Consider the following 7,155-nt stretch of genomic DNA (forward strand, 5'->3'; position numbering starts at 1 on the left):
TGAAAATGAATATTTTGCTTATTATTATTATTATTATTATTATTATTATTATTATTATTATCACTGACACCTTTGTGGAGCGCACTTTGTAGATATTCTGACAAGGGGAAATAGTCGGCCTTATTTATACATATTTTTTCAACACTTAACACTTGAAACGTTAAGTTTTGTTTTATTTTCTTTATGTTGCCCTTATTTATTTAAACTTAATTTATTTTGGAGAAAAAAAAATACATTTTTCATTTGTGAAAGTGTGCTTTAAATGTGTCTGTGTAAGCGACAGAAGCTGAAATAAACCGTGCACGTTTTACTTCATCCTCTGACAGCCTTTCTTTGGAAAATGAACAAAATCGAAATCAACAAAACGGCAAGTTTTGGGGTAAAAATGATATTATTGTTCCGTTTTAATCGAAAAGTAGGCAACGTGACAACAGCTTTTGGTTCTTAACCATTTAAAATAAAACACTGATCAGCTTTTTTAAGCAGGCCTGTGTTTTTGGCTTGTTAGAAGGTGTTAATTAAGTCGTTTTCTTTTGAAAGATAGATTTTAATGGACGGGGTGGCAATGTGTGTGTGTGTGTGCGTTTGCGCAGAGAGGAGGGCAGCTGCTGTTCTGAAACAGGAGAAGCCTGGAGGTGAAGGAGGTCCGTCTGAAAGCTGCTTCCCAGCGGTGATGAATAGGATTTGATACTTGAGTGACTCTAATATTGATCAACTTTGCTGGGTATGAAGACTACACGGCTCTATCACATCAAGGAATACGCAGGCAGGTCTTGTATCTGATGCTTTTAGTTCCAACAAACGTTTTCTCTGAGGCAGAAAATATGAAGCCTCAGAGGGCGGAGCCAACAAAGAGCTGCTGGTTCTCAAAGTTAGAAACTGACTGAATAAATTACAAGAAATAAAAAAAAACTTTCTTTTTCCACTCCAGCTAGGATATCTGTAAACTTGTGTGACCAATGAGAACTAAAGAAAGTGAACTAGATATGACCAGGTCTTCTGTCCCTCATGCTTTAGTTTAGGCAGTTTAAACATGTTTTAAGCACAGTAAAATGTTTTAAGACTGAAACAAAGAGACATATATTGTCCTCATTTCACCAAAAACATAAAAGACCAGAGCAAAAGCATCTTATTCAAGAATTTAGAGCGCTCATGGACCCCTGGACACACCCCCAACAGTGTGACCATAAATGAAAGTTCAGTTAACTGCTCAACTGCTCAGCATGAACATGAAGGTCTAAAATGATGTTTCAAAGCCTTCAATGACACTTCAGTAATGCAATTCTGGAAGGGAAATGTTAGCGTCTTCATCATTTTCATACTATGTTGGCCTAAAAGTAGTTAAATTTAAACAGATTGACTCCAAAACTATCAGCAATCAGTTTCTAAAACACCAGAATGTGTAAATTTGAGAATGTAAACTTACATGAATCCAAGAAATCAGTTCATTCAAGATAAAACCGTCACTTTGCAGTGTAATGATGACAATGTGAATGTGTTCCCCCTTCTCACTTACATCAGCTTCATATTTAAAGTGCCAGCTTTCTTAATTAATTAACTATAAAATAACTTTATTTTACATTTTTAAAGCGGTGAATTGTGGGGGGGAAATACACTTGTGTATTATTCCTCTGCCCATGAGGCTTTATCCAGAAAGTACAAGGCAGAGGAGGCTCCAGCAGATTTAAACCCAGCTGTTACTCTACTAAAAGATGCTTTATGTGACACATTAAGAGAAACATTTGGAGTCAAATAGGGAAATAAATCATAAATGTTGAAAATGTAGACCTTAAACATTTGAGATTTGAGATAAATACCGGTGGATGAATCTGCACCGACTCACTTTTTACAGTCTTCTGGCAGAGAGGAACAACCTGACACCTTCAAGGACTCTGGTATTCTGAAAACACAAAATGATTAATGCAATCACAAAATGGTAGCATCTGGAAATAGACTGGGAATGTGAAAGTTTCAATTTAAACATCAACGTGTCAGTTTATACACTGTGTACCTACAGTGAATTTTATTGATATTAGAATTTTTATTCTCCTCTCTCCTCAGCTCAGCAGGTGGTTTCGGCCCATAAACTCGTTATTAATGAATAATAAATATCGGCTGTTATGATACTATTGATTTTTGCGTGTGTTTGTTAAGAAGCTGCTTTACTCTGTCGTACAACAGCAGCTCGGGCCCTGATCCCCTCGGAGCAACCCAATACAGGCCTTTAAAGCAACGGGTGCCAATGTGGGGCTGATGGAGGATCCGAAAGGGGTTACCAGCAAATTGAAGAACAGCTTAAAGTCAAAGTTTATCAGTGGATGAGTGACGTCATGTAAGTTTGCTCCTCAGTTCTGACAGTTGGGAGATAAAGAGTGACTTTCCAGTTTAGGGTGAACTGATCCGCTGTAAAGAGCTGTAATGGTCTCCTTCTGAGGGGGAAAGGTCTGTTCCACTGGTTTGGATGATAATTCTGCAAAGAAACAAAGATTACTTAGAATCTGCACATGCATTAGACAAAGTAAGCCTACTGACAAGACAAACCTTCCCTTATGGGACTCTTTAAAAAAATAAAATAATACTGGAGTCTTTGAAAGGCCATCAGGTGAAGACAAAAATTACTTAATATGACAGCAAATAAAGAGTAAACTAAACTAATAAACTAATAAACTAACCTAAAAAGGAAAACAATGACATTAGGCTAAAGGGAAAATTCTAATTAAAAGGCAATAATGATAATAATAATACAAATAATATTATAAATTCCTCTAAATAATTGTTCCAAATTCTACACATACTATAAAAAAATATTAACTTTGATATTCATTCTCAAAGTATTGGACTAATATTTATTCAATCCAAATTTAAAATATTAAGTGTGATATATTTCATTCTATCTGACTTTTTCCGAATGTGTAATATGTTTTAGCTTATTGATGGATCGTTCTCATATTTTAAGTTCAGAGGAGCAAAAAATCGACTTCTGTATTGCGCATTTGTCAATATTTACAGATATTTTTTGCCTACCAGACAGTGGCTGGCATGTTGGTCTATAACAAAGAATGTAGTACATGCCTTCATCAAAGTTTAATCGTGGAGCGGCTCTCCAGTTGAAGCCTATAAATTATATATAATTGACCGTGTAATCAATGTGAACAGTGTATCAAGCTTTCCTGAGACAAAGTGATGGGATGCAAATTATACACAGCACAAAAAAATAAGGACAAGCTATAATATTACTACAATATCCCCAAATATTTCTATAGGTAAGTAGAGATTATTTATCATTTAAAGTGACTTTATTTCAGTTTTTTTTATCATCCTTGGTAACACTATATTTATATATTAGCCTGTTCTTTTGGTCAGCCTCCACAACATTAACCACCAATGTGTTTCAAGTATATTTAACACATATTTGATATTGCTGTAAGTTTCACTAGACAAGCCCTCTGTGGTGATTTTGAAACAGAAAATGCACTAAAACAATAGGATGCTGTGATTTTAGATACATCTGTGGTGCTTTTTTAAGTGCCTGGCCTCAGCGTGTGTACTGCACATCACCTGAACAGTCCAAAATAGTTGGTTTAATAATTAAAAACTACCAAAAAAAAGGACTGTGTTTTCCTCTATTGGTTGGTGTTTTCCATGTGATCCGTCCTCCTTCAGACTCCACCCAGGATAGTGGCTGTTGTTGTTGTGGATGAGCGGATAAAAGAGCTTTTCCCAGGACAGCCGTAGTTAATTGTTTGATTTAAATAATTAAGAAACGGGAGGCCTCATTTTCCTCCGCTGTGTTTTCCTGTGTTGGATCCAAACAAATCAGACTGTAGCTTTCCAACAGCTCGAACCAGCAGAGAGCTGATGCAAACACACCAATAATTAGCAGCCTGATTAAGCCATTTTTAGTTAAAGGTCCAGTGTGTAACATTTAGGAGGATCTATTGGCAGAAATTGAACATAATATTGTGTTTTCATTAGCGCATAATTACCTGAAAATAAGAATTGTTGTGCTTTTGTGACCACAGGATGAGCCGTTTTTATGTACAGACACCAGGTTCACTTTCGGTAGAGGCTGCAATGTTGAACCGCCATGTTTCTACAGTGGTCCAGAAGGGACAAACCAAACACTGGCTCTAGATATATCTGCGTTTTTCATGTGTTTTGTGGCCACCATAGTTTCTTCTTTGCACTTGGAAGGGAAAGGGAAGCCATGGAGATGTATTTTGCCTTAACCCATATGAATATTTCCTGATCCACCACTTCTAGGGTTAAAGTTTGGTTAAGTTTAGGCAACTAAACCTACCTGGTTACAGTTACAGAGAGATCACATTCATGGTTGGAAGATAGGGTGCTTTATGTGTTTAAAAGCAGTGTCAGAGCACAGTTTCTCTAACAACAATTTGCTGTCAACATAGAAGACTGCTATGTTGGTGAGTAGCAGGTAGCTGGTCAGGCCTCCTCACATCTTTTTTTACATCAGAATGGCAAAAAGGACAATGAGAAGCATTGACCCATTCCTTAAATATCACAGGGGGCACGTTTCCAACTCAGGCAGTTTGCAACAATCTCTATAGCTGTGTTGCTTTGCTCCATGTAGCCATATTTGTTTGGACCCTGACGTCAGCAGTTACATAAACTTCCCAACCTCAGTCCCTCCTGTAAAAGCTTTGATTGAAAAGACAGTCATTCACAAGAGAACACTTATAGTCGCTCAAAAACTGTATGCAGGCCACGTGCTGATGGTGTTAAAAGTGGATAAAAAACAGAGAATTTGCAACACCTCTGAAGCTCAACGGCAGGTCATTTTAACCAATGTGTGGCTGTAACACTACAAGATCTAATTTGGAGAACACTTAGGCTTAATTATGGCAACCAACCATGACTGTCAAACTTAGCACTTCCACAAAAGTGTGCAGAAGTAACATCGAAGATACTCTCTTCACTATCTTGATAGATTTGCTGCATGGACTTTTTACTCTTCCTCTAATTCTTGTACAACATACAATAGGGCAGATTTAACTGTGCAATTCTAACTATTCTTCTCAACCAGAGTCAGGTAACACTGCCACTGGTCAGGAGAGGAAATAAGTAAAGAGCCATTTCTCAACATGTCCAATTGCTTGAGATTATTTTCTTAGTTTCTTTCAAATTTCTTGTTACTGATGTATCACATCTAGTCAATCAGCATAGCAAACACTGATATCTTAAAGCTGCAGTTGACAACTTTGGACTCTGTTGGCCCCAAGTGGCAGCTAATGGTAATATTTTTTATTTTTTTTAACTTTCTGTGCAAGTGGAAATCTTACCCTTTTGGACACAAAAAATTCTGAAAAAACTAAACAATGTCCTAGAAATCATGAAATTTGATGTTAGCAAGCCTGTCACTCCCTAAACCTGAAATGTTCTAATTCTAGTGTCTCTTCGCCTTTCCAAAACAGCTCTGTAGAAAATGTGGCGCTGCCAAGATCGCATCTTCTATTAAAATAACAAGGGAACGTTTATATTGATTGTATCTACAAACCGTTCACTGTCAAGGTATTTAATTTGTTTTTGCCCTGCTCCTGGGGCCTCAGTTTAGGATGACGTTTAGTATTTTTGGTATTACAGGAACTGCATTTTGGAGAGACAGAACCGCTGCTGGACCATGTATTAATGGGTATAATGACAAGGCAATTCATTTTAAATTTGCTCTATGTGCTATATCCAGCTCTGGAGAGGAGGCATGGGGGTCTGCCAGTGGTCATACACCTGACTGAGACTGCATTATCCTGGGATGATAATTGACGAACGAAAACTATCCAAAAAGATAGAAGAAAATCTGATTTTAAGGTGCAGGGCCTATAAGCATGATTTGTGACATCATATATTGGTTGGAAGTCAGTCCTGGTCCAATAGTGTGATATAGAAACCTCGTGCACTGGTGGCTTACCAGTGCACATTAGAATGGACTTTACAGTGAAGTAGGAGACATCTTGTGTCCATATAATTGCTTCAAGCAGACTATTGTATATGTCTTAATACATGTCTGGAAGGGGTCTTTAAGTTAAGATACGACAAGTAGTTAGGTTTTTTTTCTATAATGAGGCCCCTGGAAACTAAAGCATGTTTTTATGGTTATGTTTAGGCAACTGAAAGCACTTAGAGTCCTGTCAGTCATCATCATCAGCCTGTTAGTGCTTCATATGTCCAGTCATCATAACCTCCTCCATATAATTTAGGTGCAGGATAAGGATTATTATGCATTACATACATGGCAAAGCAAATCACTTACACATAAGCATTTTTAGGAGACAGAGATGGGAAGAGGTTCAGTCACCACTTTTGATTCCAGTTTTCTTTGCATGAAGCATTCCATGCTGTTTAAGATATACTTTCTTATGCTTTCACGTTTGAATTGGTCTCTTGTTGTTCATAGATTCCCCACTGGTGTCTGTACCAGGCAGTAGAACTTCATTTTGACAAATAGATTAAATCTGCTTCGTCTCTTCTCTGTTGCATGCTCACAGGGTGCATTTCTACACAAAAAGATCATACTGAGCACGGATACAGAAATAGAGAGCTTTAAATATGGGCCTCGACGCAACACTCCAGACCCTCTGCCATCCCTTGTGCACAAACCATTCTGGTTTGAAAACATGCAACTCAGTCTCATTCAGCACCGGGGGAAGATATAAACATCAAGTCAACTGGAAAGTGGTCTCTACAGTTTTTGGTCCCTCACCAGCTCATGGTAGACCTAGCACTGCCTTGTGATAGCACACATGCTGCCCAGAAGGGACCAGAATCTATACGAATAAGCGGTAGATTCTGTTAATTCTCTGCTCTCTTTCAGATTACTCCATCCACTCCTCTCCGCTTGTGTTTTCCATGAAGCGAGGAAGCGCATTTTTCATAAATAGACTTGCCGGAGCGCTGCGGCGATGAAATTAATGCAAGCCTCCAAGTCCTTGCAGATTGCAGCCGCCGGGCCTGGGAGGCGAATCACGCCCTCTGATTAGCATTACTATGGCTTTCTCTCCCTGCTCTTTCGTCTCCATCTCTCTCTCTCTCTCTCTCTCTCTCTCCCTCCCCCTTCTTCTCTCAAACCACACCACTAATGCAACATAACCCACAACAACACACACACACACACACACACCATCAGCTCTGTGCAGTGAT

Source organism: Morone saxatilis, unplaced genomic scaffold, assembly GCF_004916995.1.
Source record: "Morone saxatilis isolate NCDOM2014 unplaced genomic scaffold, NCSU_SB_2.0 Contig20, whole genome shotgun sequence".
In the NCBI taxonomy this organism is placed as follows: Eukaryota; Metazoa; Chordata; class Actinopteri; family Moronidae; genus Morone; species Morone saxatilis.